This window comes from Canis aureus, chromosome 31 (genome assembly GCF_053574225.1).
Source record: "Canis aureus isolate CA01 chromosome 31, VMU_Caureus_v.1.0, whole genome shotgun sequence".
NCBI classification, from domain to species: domain Eukaryota; kingdom Metazoa; phylum Chordata; class Mammalia; order Carnivora; family Canidae; genus Canis; species Canis aureus.
In genome coordinates, this window is record NC_135641.1 from 29,018,392 (window position 1) to 29,033,521 (window position 15,130).

At 39.3% G+C, this 15,130-nt stretch overlaps 1 long non-coding RNA gene across 1 annotated transcript; it reads right to left on the bottom strand.

Annotated features, from left to right (window-relative positions):
- Nucleotides 1–354: 354 nt before the first annotated feature.
- Nucleotides 355–14,815, bottom strand: LOC144302602 (uncharacterized). The gene is made up of 5 exons (XR_013369540.1): nt 14,677–14,815; nt 13,993–14,122; nt 2,630–2,763; nt 1,718–1,879; nt 355–445 (listed from the first exon to the last, which is right to left on the bottom strand). It is a non-coding gene; the product is annotated as an uncharacterized LOC144302602 (long non-coding RNA).
- Between the last annotated feature and the right edge of the window lie 315 nt (nt 14,816–15,130).

The following is a 15,130-nucleotide window of genomic DNA, read 5'->3' on the forward strand; positions in this document are numbered from 1 at the left end:
TACAGCTAAATCATATGTTCTTTTCCTTTGTGAACACACAGTGTGCATGCATTTTCCTGATACCCTTGAGCAAGGTATCTCTGAAACTAGTGAAGTTATGAGGCAGAGGGGAAAGACCACAGGCCAGGCTGCCAGCACGTCTGGCCCTCTCTTTATTAAACACCAGTTAGCTCTATGACCTTGGTCAAGTAATCCCTCTCTCTGAACTTCCTCAGAAGAAAATAATGATACCAAGTTGCCCAGCACATCCTAACATGTTTTTTGTAAGCTTCCAATGACTTAATGGACCTGAAAGTTGTCTACAAACAATAATTGTCAAATAAACTGAGACTGCATTGTAATTATCATTATTCACCTTGTTATTTGCAGGTTCCAGGTTAGCCATAAAAGAGATCTCGGAGATCATCAGTTTCAAGCCTCTTGTTTTCTAAATGAGGAAATAAGTCTAGAGAGGAGAAGTGACATGCTCAAGGTCACACTGGAAATTAATATGAAAGATGAAACTAAAGTCATGACTCCCAACTCTCAGCCCCAAGAGCTGTGCTATCAAGTAACCATCCAAACAGGGCCTGTGTGGCACTTAAAGTCTCTTTTTAATGATGTTTTATATATTGCCCCAGAACATGGTAAGGGAAGCTATTCACATCATCCACACTTAAATGAAAAAAAAAAAGGAAAAGAAAAAGAAAAAGGAGGCACATAGATCAAGTGATTGGGCCAAGTTCCAACAAAAAGAGATGAATAAGAAGGAAACAGCAGAAAGTCGGCCTTTCCCTGGAGGTCAACCTGCTAGATGAGACAGCATTGCCAAATTCCTGAAACGACTGCATTCTATTGCCGTTTCAAATCACCACGGCTCTCCTCCTCAGAAGCCTATGCAATACACATCCAGATATTTTGACCTAAAAACTCCATTTGAAGAATTCCATGACCCTACTTGCAGGAATTGGAGTCAGGCAGAGGTAGGAGTGGCAGTTCCGCACAACTGACTCTCTTTCTCACCCACACCTGTTCTGAGGGCTTCAGCATTGGCTCATTTCCTGGCAACGTTGGGTGAAAAACCACTTCTGCTTAAGCTCGCTTACTTTTCCCCTGCCATCCCATACCTAATTTCAGTCCTTGGGACAAAATATTCACTTTAGTCCAGACTTTAATTTCCTCGCCTAAAATCTTTGGAATAATATCTATGTTTCAAGAATTCACACTTATTAGATTTTAGAAAATGAGTGGTTCAGTACCTTTTGTAATATATTACAAATCCTCCAGCAGGATTTGGGGCAGGATCCCATAATAAAATGCTTTAGTAGTTTTTCAGCAAAACATATGAATATTCTCAGTAAGTGGGATAAGTAGAGGCTATAGACAGCCTCACATCGGGGCGAGTTGTTTTCTCACCGAGTGAGTTTGCTGCACATGTATAGAGGAACAATGAGATTTCAGAGCTTTTTTGATTTCAGAATTGCAAATACAGGTTTGTGGATCTGTACCACTTCTCAGTTTGTACAACTACTCAGCTCAACTAATATTGATGTTTTCCTTTATCTCTCTAAGAGATTCATCAATGTTAGTTGATTTTTCCTATAGATTTTCTCTGTCTTCACAAGGAAAAGCCACAGAAAATAAAAGAGAGATAAGGTGCCATGCTGAGAGATATTTTTGCTTCCATTTTCCTTTCAAAAGCAGCATCTTCGTTACTGGCAGTGAAAAGAACAAGTACCTGCGTCCATTGGTTCATCAGTGTGACCATGGGGACTTGCAGAAAGGCAAAGGATGAGGGCTCGTCTGAGGATGATTGTTGCTATGGACTGAATTGTGTCCCTCCAAAACTCATATGTTAAAGCTCTAGCCCCCAGTGAGACGGCACTTGGAGATAAAGTCTCTAAAAGAGGTAATTAAGGTTAGATGGGCTTAGAAGGGTGGGGTCCAAATCCAATGGGATTAGTGTCCTTATAAGAAGCAATATAAGAAGGGATACAGAGTGCTTTCCTCTCCCTCCCCAACTCCCTTCTGGCTTTCTCTCTCTCCACCATGTGAAGACACGGAAAGAAGGCAGCTGTCTGCCTGCAAGCCAGGAAGAAAACTCTCACCAGGAACTGGATTGACTACCACCTTGATCTTGGACTTCTAGCCTCCAGAACTATGAGGGATAAGTTTCTCAGCCACTCCATCTCGGGTACTCTGATGGCAGCCTGGGCTGACTAAGACAATTGTTGTTACACTTCCGCTGCTCCTACTGGCTGCCTTCTCATGCCTTATGCACAGTCATGAGTTTTACTTAAAGTAATTTTGTTTGGGGGTACCCAGTGTGATACCCTTCTAGTTGTAGAGCATTTATTGCCCACTAAGCTCAGTGTTGAGAGACCCAAATTCTAGACATGACTCTGCCACCAACTAGATGCATGAACCTAGATAGGTCCCTTCCTTTCTCGGGGCTCATAGAGTTAGGTACTAGGTAATCTCTACATTTTCTTCCAGCTATGACAGTCTAAGATAGGGAGATTTTAACCACACCCAGTTTCTATTTCCCAGCAATGCTTTTTGGCAAAGCCAGGAAACAACTCAAGAATCATTAAGCCATCCCTCAGCCCCACTCCACCCCCAAGACCATTTTTATTGTTCTCACACTTACCTCTAGGGTGTTAGTAAGATCGATGGAACTGTTCGTGTTTCTCGGATGGAAAAGCTTCTCACAAGTGTCCTTTCAGCTTGATTGTGGTTAGAACTTCTCTATGAATTGCTGATGACCTGCACTTCTGAAAGATGCTGAGGTAAAATGTAAATTATGGCAGGGTCAGTTTGGGGGTAGGAAGTAATCCTTCCCAAGATGCCCATCTGGCATTAGCCCATGAGATCCAGAGGCAAAGATCAGGGCAATATCCTCGACATCTGTGAGCTATGTTGCCAGCATAGGCCAGGTCAAGGAAAGAGAAACAGAGACGTGGAAATGAATTCTTTCATCAAAAGAGCTTTTGTTTCTGCTTTTGCTTTTCCCCATGCTTTTGGCTAGAGATGCCTGATGCTGTGATTGTCCTTGGGAATCAGACAGAGGAGTGACTCCACTTCCTCTGCCCACCCTCCACTTCTTATTCCATTCCTACATAACATCTGTGCTCTGGTCTTCAGTTCTTTCCCATTCTTCTACCAAACCCTTTAAAAACCCAAGTCTGACTGCACTACCTTCTCTTCGTCCTAGCGCATCAACGGGATAGTAACCCCATAAGGGGAAATGTTTAACTTTACCATCTAATCAGTACTCAAACTGCAATATGACTGACATTTCATAACTGACATCACCTACACCAGCTCTAAGTTATATTGCCATGTCTGCAAAACATGTATAAAAGTATTTCTCCCAGACATTTCCAATTCTGGCTGTGAACCAGAATCAATTGAACATCTCATTAAACAGATGGATTTTTAGGCCAAATTGCAGACATCCTGAACCAGATACCTGCAGGAATGGTGCCCTGGAATCTGCTTCTTGGGTACCTAGCCCAATCTTGGCCATTTGGGAAATACTAACGTTGATTTCTTACTCACAGAAGCAGAGGCCTCATGGCTTCAGTTCTGATGCTGGTATGAATTCTAAATCTTTGCTGCATGTAACAAAAATAAAATTCTCACTAGTTTAACTTAAAGTGGAGATTTATTGGAAGGATACTGGAATGGGTGACAAAACACCCAGGAAGAATGCAGTTGGGCTTGAGAATAACCAGAAAGTCACCTCTAGGACTCTCTCTGTCTCACATTTGGCTGGCTTCTAAATAACTACATGGTTTTTCTGTCTCACCTCAGACAGGCTTTTTTCTCTCCCCATGGCAGAATGTGACTGCTATCATTTCCCAAGTGCTACACGTTTTAATACCTAGATAGCTTTCTCTTCTGTAAGTTCAAATTCTCAGGGAGAAGATTGAAATTGGCTTGGGAGGCATCAGGTGTTCACTCTTCCCAAAATAAACATACACACAAATATTCTCTCTCTCTCTCTCTCTCTCTTTCATGAATGATGGCACAGTCTATCAAAGTATTTCTGAATCTCCTGTTTTATTATCAGGTGATTCCTTTTGCTAGTTCCCAGGGCTGAAGTAAGGTGATGGAAGCTCTCTCAGTCACTTAAGGGTTAGAGGTTGGTCGGTTGTGGCAGTTATCAGAAAACTCTGGGAGATTCCTATAAAGGAGAGCTGGAGGGACATGTGGGTGACTCAATCAGTTAACCGTCTGACCCTTGATTTTGGCTCAGGGTCAAATCATCTCAGGCTCATGATCTCAGACTCATGAGATGGAACTCTGACTTAGGTTTCACACTCAGCAAGGAGTCTACTTGAGATTCTCTCTCCATCTCCCTCTGCCCCCACCTCAGCCCCCATGCTCATGTGTGCACGTTCTCTCTCTCTCTCTCTCTCTCATAAATAAATAAATAAATAAATAAATAAATAAATAAATAAATAAATCTTTAAAAGAAAATGAAGAATTGCTGGAGGAAGAAGTGCTAGGTGAGCAAAACAATGGGTGCTCACCATATATATCTCTCTTGGTGCCCATTATGGGGCTTTGTTCCTAACAAACACTCATTAAATAGAGCACTGAGCCATACGTAGTCAGATGGTCTGATTTCAAGTGCCAGTACCAACACCAACTAGCTTTGTAAACATCAAATCTCTAAATCAATGTCTTCCTCTAAAGAGTGGAAATAATAATACGGTTATTTAGCGGACAGGCAAAATTTAAAACTATACACACACATATACACTTTTATTTACATATAAAAATATTGCAAACCGCAAACAGGTCTATAAATATTAAGTGCTATTTTCAATGATCTAAGCTATATGTTTGGATTGAATGCTTCCCATTCATTGTTAAAGACTCATGTGCTTGATTTAATAAGGTTATTTATTTATGAGAATACAAACAGAAACCTGGTATCCACTTTGCTGGAAGATTTTCCCTTTTATCAAGGTTATCTACCAGTTTAAATATCATATATCAATAGAGTCTACTCTATTGAACACTCCTGATGTGGGAAACAAAAGCAGAAGCAAATGTGGATAAAATGAAATGTCCGTATAACCTGCAGTCCATTGATAAATACTTGACGGAATATAATGTTCCTCCAGGAAGCTCCCCACTTGTCTTAATATTAATGCCTTGCTAGAAAGAAAAACTACATTGGTTTGACAATAGCAAGGTCTCTGGTATCCTGTGTCTTCTTTAGCATATGAAGATCCTTCTGGAACTTTCCTTATCTTTACTTCCTCCAATCCTAAAGTATATAATCATTTACTTCCAATAATCCCAGGGCAGCAGGGGCAGCAGGGTCAGCCTCTTTCTGCCCACGGATCCTCACCCTGTGCTTTCATAAAACCACCATTTTTGATGTCTCAAAAGTCTTTCTCGGCCATCAGCTCCAGACCCCAGCCAAACCTCAACTATATCCAAAATTGCATCATTACTACACACCAACCACCATGCTAAGTCCTGTACACACACTCTCTCATTGAATACAAGCAACAATCCTTTGAATAAAGTACAAATAGTATCTCCATGTTACAAAGAAGGAAGTTGAGTCTCAGAAAAATTGGGTAATTCACCCAAGGACACACAGATAAGTACTAGAACTTAGATTTGAACCCAAGTCCTCAATAAAATGAGTGTGGTTGAACTTATCTTTCTAAAAATGTCATGGAAATGTCTACATTACTCAGAAACACATTATTGTTAATTGTCTCCCTATAACTTGCTCTAAGATATGACTAATTCAATACTATCATTATAGCTAAGCCCTTTAAAATATAACACATTTCATCCTCAAGCTGAAGCTGTTAAGTGTTCTTCATTGAATTATTTCCTGAACCTGATCCTGATGTATTTTTAATTGAAAAACATTCTGCTTAGGCTAAATGCATAAGCTAAATAGCAAAACCTGTTTGTAAGCCAGATGTAAGCAGCGAGATAACTCCTAAGAAACCTATAAAGATGCAACTTGTAAATTACCACCAAATAAATCAGTTAAATTTTTATCTTAATTTGTGTCACTTCTGGGTTTTTTGTCCTTCTGGCCTAGCTCTTTTCCTCTTCTCACAATCTTTTCTTTCTCTTTTATATAAGTAGAATTTCAATCCAGATTTTCAAACAAAATCAAACTCTTCTGACATTATATAAACATTGCATAATGATTTCATGCAGAATAAAATCATTGAATCATAGACTTTTGGAGCCAAAGTGAATCTTAGTGATTATCTGATATAACCCCTTCAGCCTTTAGAGGAAAAACTGAGACCCAGAAAGATCACACATCAAATCAATATCCTTCTTTTCACAGAGAATTTCATTGGAAACTCTGACCTAGAAATCAAGAAACCATAGTCACATTGCTTATTACTACAAACCAATGCCCCATTCTTGCCTCAGTTTATCCATGTGAATGCAATGAAAAGAGTGGATTAGGCGATCTCTAAGAAAGCTCTCACCTCTAATGTAACTTTTCTTAATTTTTCTCACTCCTAAAAAGATAATGGAACTATGTCACGCAAAGATTCACATCCATATCTGTATTTCTTCTTACACTTCAGTATGATATGAATATTGGACAGTGGATAAGCCCTATTCCTACTTAACTCAATATTCAAAATTATGAAGTAGGGAGCTATTGGTAGACTAGTTTCCACAGTCTTCAAATTCAGTCTCAAGCCCATTCTGCAGCGACCACGGATATTACATGATATCACTTTCTAGTAACACAGCATTTCATCTAGTTCCATTAGACACTGTTGATAATCAGACACAAGGTAATAAAAGGAAGCTGCATTAGATTTTTTGTTTGTATAAGTGACAAAATCCCAGCAGACTTAATCAAAATGAGAATATATTGGAAGAATACCCAAGTATCTTAGAAAATAATTGAATAGCAAAGCCATGATTGGCTTCAGGAATAGCTGGACTGTTACCAGGGCCTTGAGGGTCTTTAGGATATCCTCCACCTCTCTTTACTGATTCCCTCTAGAAATGACCTCCTTCTCTTACAGTAGACTACCTTTCTCTATACTTTGGAAAACAGAGATGACACCAATGACATTCTACATGAAACTTTTCAGCCCACAGAGAGACCATGACCCTATTCTTAAACCAAAGATCAAAAATCTTAGAGAGAAGTGACTCTGATCTGGCTCATATTTTGTATGCTCACTTGTGAACCAAACAGTTGGGCTCAATGGTCAGCTATGAGGCATCAATATAATTATTCTCTTAATAGATGAGTTGATGTGAAAAAGGGCACTTACAGAAAAGACATCCTCAGCAGACTATCTCTAGGTTTCTACTCCACTAATAAAGTTCTGGATTCCCTGAGTAGAGGTTGGTTCTTGAAATCAAGGGGAAGATTATTTTCTAGGGTGTCTAGAATAATTTAAAGATAACAATGAGCTTAGGATAATGCTGGAATGGGAAATTATTGGTCCTACTGGGAGCTCAACTGCAAACACCTTTCCACTCATATTTTATATGCCAATATGCTATGGAGATTGCAGCCAATTTAACCTGTTCTAAACAAAAAATATTAATTCAGGGTATTGGAAGCTCTGTTTTACATGGCAATATATTTTTAATTTGTAACAATTGACAATGGTGGAAAAATAAAATTTGTTTCATATAAATTCATCTTTGACACCTTCAGTTTCAAGTGAAGTGGCAAATATTTGTCTTTATTCTTTTAAATATGATGACTACATATGTGATAACTATATAATTCATACATTCCCTCACAGTTTACCTAAGCTTACTTTCTCCAACTTCTTTCCCCCCACTCAGTTGGGGGCAAGTAGCCCATAACAACAGGAGGGCATGTGCTCTTACTGGTACCATGCTGGTACCAGGGCATCCATACTTTCCAGTAAAACTTTTTTTTTTTTTTAAGATTTTATTTATTCATGAGAGACAGAGAGAGAGAGGCAGAGGGAGAAGCAGGCTCCATGCAGGGAGCCCGACCTGGGACTCAATCTGGGGTCTCAGGATCACACCCTGGGCCGAAGGCTGCGCTAAATGGCTGGGTCACCGGGGCTGCCCACTTTCCAGTAAAACTTAAACTTATTCCTGAGTTTATAGGTTGGAGTATTTACCAACTAGCAGCTGGGGTAGTGTAAAGAGGAGATGAGAATACTAACACTATTTCCCTTGTGTCATGAGTCACAGCAGTATTGCTCTCTTGGGAGTTGAGTGATAGGGAAGAAAGTTCATATCATGAATATTTACCAGTTGTTTTGAATTATAATAAGCCAAACAAGAAATTAGTTTCACTTTTCTGGAAATGCAATAAATTAATTAAAGACATTCTGGATGTGAAACTATTTTTTTTTTTTTAATGATAGTCACAGAGAGAGAGAGAGAGAGGCAGAGACATAGGCAGAGGGAGAAGCAGGCTCCATGCAGGGAGCCTGAGTGGGACTTGATCCCAGGTCTCCAGGATCACCACCCAGGCTGCAGGCGGCGTTAAACCGCTGCACCACTGGGGCTGCCCACATATCTGTATTTTAAAGCAAAATCAAAAACCCCAGAAGATAGCATACAAAAAAATTAGATGGCCTTGGCTTCGGCACATTTTTATGTATGACAGCAATAGCACAATCCATATCAGAAAGAATTGAGAAGCTAGACTTCATTCAAATGAAAAATTTCTGCTCTGTGAAAGATACTGTCAAGAGAATAAGAAGACAAGTCACACACTGGGAACAAATATTTGCAAAGGACACATCTGATAAGACTGTTATTCAAAATATACAAAGAACTCTTAAAACTCAACAAAAAGAAAACAAAGAAACCAATTTAAAAATGGGCCAAAGACCTTAACAGACACTGCACCAGAGAAGATGTACAGGTGGCAAATAAGCACACAAAAAGATGATTGACATCATACGTCATCAAATGTGAGACTTTTCCTATATTAAAAAAAAAGAGGATTAAGTTGTTCAATTTTCAACAATAGATTGAGATTAGAATTCTTAGTAACAATGTAACAAATTAATATCCAACCTCACATTTTAAGTTAATCTGTTAGATTAATGTTTATCTTACTTTTAAAATGACTATTTACTAGGTAAAACACCTAAAATATACTTTCATTCTAAGAAAATATATACAGTTTTGGTACTGGCTGAGTTAACTAAGGAAAATTGGTCAAATTAATTTTTGAAATTACCAGGTTATCACAGTTTTTGAGGATGCATTATAAACAGCTTGATTTAAAATAGTTTTCTGCAACAATACTTTTCTCAAATGCATTTAATTATAATAAATAGATTCTCAACTGGCTTTGGAACCTTTAAAATGAAATATATTGGAGGATCCCTGGATGGCTCAGCGGTTTGGCGCCTGCCTTCGGCCCAGGGCGTGGTCCTGGAGACCCGGGATCCAGTCCCACATCGGGGTCCCTGCATGGAGCCTGCTTCTCCCTCTGCCTGTGTCTCTGCCTCTCTCTCTCTGTCTCTCCTGAATAAATAAATAAAATATTATAAATAAATAAATAAATTAATTAATTAATAAAAAATATATTAATATTGTAGGAGACTTTATCTCTCCCTCTTAGTAAATGAGATACAGACTCCATTTTTTTTAAATGACAGGACACAGGTAAATACAGATTTATTTAAATGGTGTGGTAAATGATATATAAACATTTACCAACCTTCTCCTCTATTTATTTACTTTATTTTTTAAAAGACTTTATTTATTCATGATAGACACAGAGAAAGAGGCAGAGACATAGGCAGAGGGAGAAGCAGGCTCCTCGTGGGGAGCCTGATGCAGGACTTGATCCCAGGACCCCAGGATCATGACCTGAGCTGAAGGCAGACGCTCAACCACTAACCCACCCAGGCATCCCCCTTCTCTATTTAAACATAACTGCTCCATCTTCTATTCTCATAAGCACTTGTGTCAACAATTTATCAGATCCTTAAGTTTCCTGCTTTAAAAAAAAAACTTGTAGACTCAGCCTTCAATTTTCTTTTTAATCAGGGATAATTCCAAGATATTTTAAGATTTAAAACAATTTATTCCTGCAGAAATATAGAATTTCACCAGAACTATAGAATTACAGAAAGTTTAGAGACCATCTAGCCCAAATCCCTCAATCTTACAAATAGGGAAAACACTACTGCAAAATGGAAGCAAGTCTTCCCAATATATCAGAAAATTAGCACCAACGTTAGACTTGAGAATCCAGGGCTCCCTTGATTTCCAGTCCTCTGACTCCTAACCTTCCAGACTTCTTTTAAAGTCCTGATGCATTAGACAAAATGGAGCTGAGTGGGATAAGCACCTATTGTTTTCATCAGAATATGCTAAAATCATTGGTTGCTAGATTTTTTGAAGATACAAGCACTGTCCTCAAAGGATAATCTGATGGAAAAACTCAGACACACGTGAAAGATAAGATATCATGCAGTTTATTCCTAGTTATTTAGAGTAACAGAAGGAAACAATGATGCATCCATCTAAAATAAGTATAATCCTAGGAAATAGACCTATATATGAGCCCCTGCCAATTTCTATTCCTCTTTTTAAAAAATTTTTTAAGTAGGCTCAATGCTCAGCATGGAGCCCAACATGGGGCTCAAACTCATAATGACCCTGAGATCAAGACCTGAGTTGAAATCAAGAGTTAGAGGCTTAAACTGACTAAGCCACCAGGTGCCCCTCTATCCCTCTTTTAACACATAACACATGTAGATAAAGGACAGATACATTAGACACAATTTAGAAGAAGGGAAAAGACAGGAGCCAGTGGTTCTGAGAATAACCTAAAAAAGACAAAGCTGTGTCACAGGCTATTTGGAAAACATTGTTACAGTCCTACCATGAGGGACACCAAGAAAGAAAAAGGGGGGAGGAGAAGGAGAGAAAGAGAGAGGGAGGGAGGACGGGAGAGAGAAAGAAAGACGGGGAGAAAGACAGAGGGGGAGGGAAGCACACATTAGCCTACTCGATTTCTTTTTTTGTATTTATTTAAATTCAATTTGCCAACATACAGTATAACACCAGTGCTCATCACATCACATGCCCTCCTTAATGCCCGTCACCCAGTTACCCCATTAGGTTACTCAATTTCAACAACAGGTTGAGATGGTGATAAGATTTGGGACATATGGAAAAAACAATGTGACAGCATGATACCCTTAGCGTGTCTCAGATATGCAGTTTGGCCCACATTTATAAAAATCATTTAAAAATTCTTTCCTAGGTGCAGCAAGAGACAAGAATTTTACTATCCTTACTTCTCAGGCCTTGATCTCATGTCCTTCCACAGAAAGTGACAATAAGTAAGATTCCATATTTCAGATCCTGTCAGCCCTCTGAGTTCATAAACAGTGGCTGGGTTTGTACAGATCTGAAGTTAGCTGACTTATATTCACGAAGGGCAAAGGAGTGGTCCTGTATTTCCATCAAGAATTGTATCAGGCAAGAATGATGTGTCGGTCTCAGCAAAGATATTATTTTAAATGTTGGGAAAGAAACAGAAAAGAAAAGGAAAACCCGTATGCAGATAAATCTGGGTGATTAAGCTTTTTATCTTCAGATAACATCAAGCTCTTTACAATGAAGGGGGATTATAACTCTTGTTTGTCTTCATCATTTAGCCTATTTTAACACTAACTTCAGTAGTCCTACTGTGTCTCAACAATAATTATTACTACAATTGAGGATAACTGGTATGGAAGCCAATGCAAAAAGGAAGTCCAACTGGTTGCTTAACTCTTATTGGATGATAAATTCATATCAAATCATACCAGGAAATCTGGATAATCTAATAAACAATATCTTAAATACTGACAATGAAGCAATTTCCTGATCTTCAACACAAGCCAAGTATAAAAACTTAAATTATAAGACCTAAAGGCAGTTCTCAAGGAGGCCATAAAAAAAAAAAGAGTCAAAATGAGTGTCTCAAAGTCTCAGAAACTCAGAGCATGTTTTCTTCCTATTGTGTGTGTGTTTGGGGGGGGGAGGGCAGGGGGTAGGGGGCTGTGTACATCTTGATGCTCATGGCAAGTGATAATATTTATATGGCACCTTACAGAACACTGGAAATTATTTGAGAGATTCTCTAGAAGGTTTGGTAAAAAAAAAATTGTTAGATTTTCTTTTTAATATATAAGATAAATAAAATAATAATTAGGAAAACATTAAATATTATATTTGATAAATTTATATAATCTTTTCAGAAATTTGAGGAGAAGGTTGAAATTCTGTCAATGAACATCAAATTTTGAATTCAGGCTTTATGCTTGAAATGGCCATCAGCTGATTCCTGACAAGACTTCCTAATGATGAGCTCTTCAAATTCTTGGTAATCATCATTGATGAGAAACCATTCACAGAAGCAGAAGATAAAAAGCTGAAAGACACTGGTGTTTTAAATAACCACCTAAATATTTTAAACAGTTGAAATTACATTTAAAGAATCTGATGAATTTTCCTTAACTTGCATTAACAAATAGTGAATTTCCTTGTGATTTGTGAGGTTTAAATGCAATAACATTTTTTCCGTATCAAGTATTTCTTTTATTTTTTTAAAGAGTTTACTTGTTTGTTTGAGAGAGAGAGCACAAGCAGGGAGAACAGCAGTGGAAGAGGGAGAAGCAGTCTCCCCAATGAAGGGCTCGATCCCAGGACCCTGAGATCAGGACCTGAGCTGAAGACAGAAGCTAAATCAACTGAGCCACCCCGACAGCCCCGTATCAAGTATTTCAAAACAAGGATAAGACTTTAACTCACAGTCAGTATCTGCATGGTTAGGACAGTCATGCTGGAGCTAGCTCCGACTCCAGAAAGTTGGTACCTGAGATAGAAATCTAGGTGGAGAAGCACCTCCTCGAGGTGGACACTCTAGACTTCTTGTCAGAGCTGAGAATGCTGGCTTTCACTCTTTGAGTTTACAGGCACCATGGGGCATATCTTCAAATTCCTCTCGAATCATGCTGACCTCCAAGGAGCCTCAGATGATACTGCTTATGTCCTGAGCAACTGGCTTAGGAGCCTCCCTTGCAGCAGAACCTGGTCAGTTGTAAGCTGAACCTGCATTAAATTGTGCACAGTACCCTGGTTGGGAAGCTCTGCTCCAGAGAACCATTAGCATGTCTCTATGCCTTTCTTTTACCACTATCAACGTTCTCAATTTTTTTAAGTCAAGAGCTAGAGAGCACAAATTCAGGGTTAGGAACTCTGACAAATGTCTTTGTTTTCATACAGTCCAACTTACTGATGGATGAGTTCATTCATCTATTTATTTGACAACTGTTGATCATTTGCTTGTTCTTTGCCAGACACTAATGTTAGTCTAACTACTGTTGCATAAGGAAATCGAGGAGAGGTTTAGCAATCTTTCACTTAAGCCCTGGGAGTCTAGAATCTTAACTCTAGAATAAAGCCATTTACTACCCCTATCTCACATCACATCAAATACCAAACAAGCTAACCAGTGATGATAGGCACTCACTTTTTCATAAAATGTGTGTCACCTCTCCACTAGCTGAATTGTAAGATCTATGTTTTTCTCAATATTTGCCTGATATAGGGGATCCCTGGGTGGCTCAGCGGTTTAGCGCCTGCCTTTGGCCCAGGGCGCGATCCCGGAGTCCCGGGATCAAGTCCCACATCAGGCTTCCTGCATGGAGCCTGCTTCTCCCTCTGCCTGTGTCTCTGCCTCTTTCTCCCTCTATGTCTATCATGAATAAATAAATAAAATCTTAAAAATAAATAAATAATAAATAAATAAATAAATAAAATCTTAAAAAAAATATTTGCCTGATATATTGACATTAAGTGAGGGGGAAGGACCCAAGCATCAAGAGATCTAAAAATCCCAGACACGTTAATAATTAAGTCCTAGAATTTCAAGATGCCTAGAGCTGCAAGGGCAACAGGGAACAAAGGTTGTACAGTTGATGTATTTTATCTCCCCTGGGGAAGCCCCTCCTGCCCCTCTCCCCATGCCCTTACCTTGTAATGTTGTAGCAAAGTGAGGGAGGGCTCTTATTGCTTGTTTCCCTTGGGGCTTTCTGGCTTCAACCAGTTAATAAAATCTCCCAATTTTCTCCAAACCAAGTTAGTCTTCATTCTCTTAAGAACCCTAAAGAGCTATGAAAACCAGTAATATTGACAAAGGGGATTCATGGTTCCTCTCTCTAGAGTATAGTATGCTTTAGAGAAGAGGTGCACAGAGGGCAAAGTTAACTGCCTCATCTTCCCTACTTCCTCACGTGGACATCATATTACAGTCCAACCAAACAGCTCCCCATTGCCCACATGTGCATTATGCCCTTTCTGCTCTCCCCATTCTTTCTCTTACTACTCATTTTTTCTCCAAGGCCTGGTATCCATGTCCCTGCAAATGTAGCCCTCCTCACCACCACCTCCCTACCCCATAGTCACTGTCCTTGAATTCCTGCAGCACTTTGTGCATTTCTTCGAGGCGCCTAACACATCATACTTAATTACTTATTTATATGTTGCAATACCACATTTACTAGAAAAGTCCTTAATACATACCTCAAGGGCCTGTCTCAGATCAGGTACTCAGGCAACCCTAGATAAAAAATTAAACACTCCTTTCTCTATTTATTTCCTCGCCACAAACCCAGCTCTCATTTCTATCTCAATTACAGTTCTCCCTCCAGAGCATACCTGCATATGTTTCCTGGATTCTGACATCCTGATACTTTCCTACTCCTGTCTTCTGGTCTTTCTCTCAGGCTGGGCTTCCCAGCAATCCCAGGACTCCTTCAGAACTGCCAAGTAGATGGCAGGTGCTACTCTGCTGCCCCCTAGGGGACCCCGGCCAACACAGGCTCTGCTTCGGTGACGTTAGAACTTCTATCAAGGGAAGCAAGCATCCAAGCAATGGATGGAGCTATGAGAATAGAATACCTGTCGCTGTGAACACTGCAAGCCATAGACACAATAGGAAGTTAAGCCTCACGGTTGAAACTGTTTTCCATAATGGAGCCCATCTCTAAGTATCTCAGATTCCATAGACAAAGTAGTAATAATTTGGTGTCAGTTGGGCTTCCTCACACTCTGGACATTTAGTTTTAGTTAATCTTCAATGCTTTCAAACAATTTTTCCAAAATGCTGAAG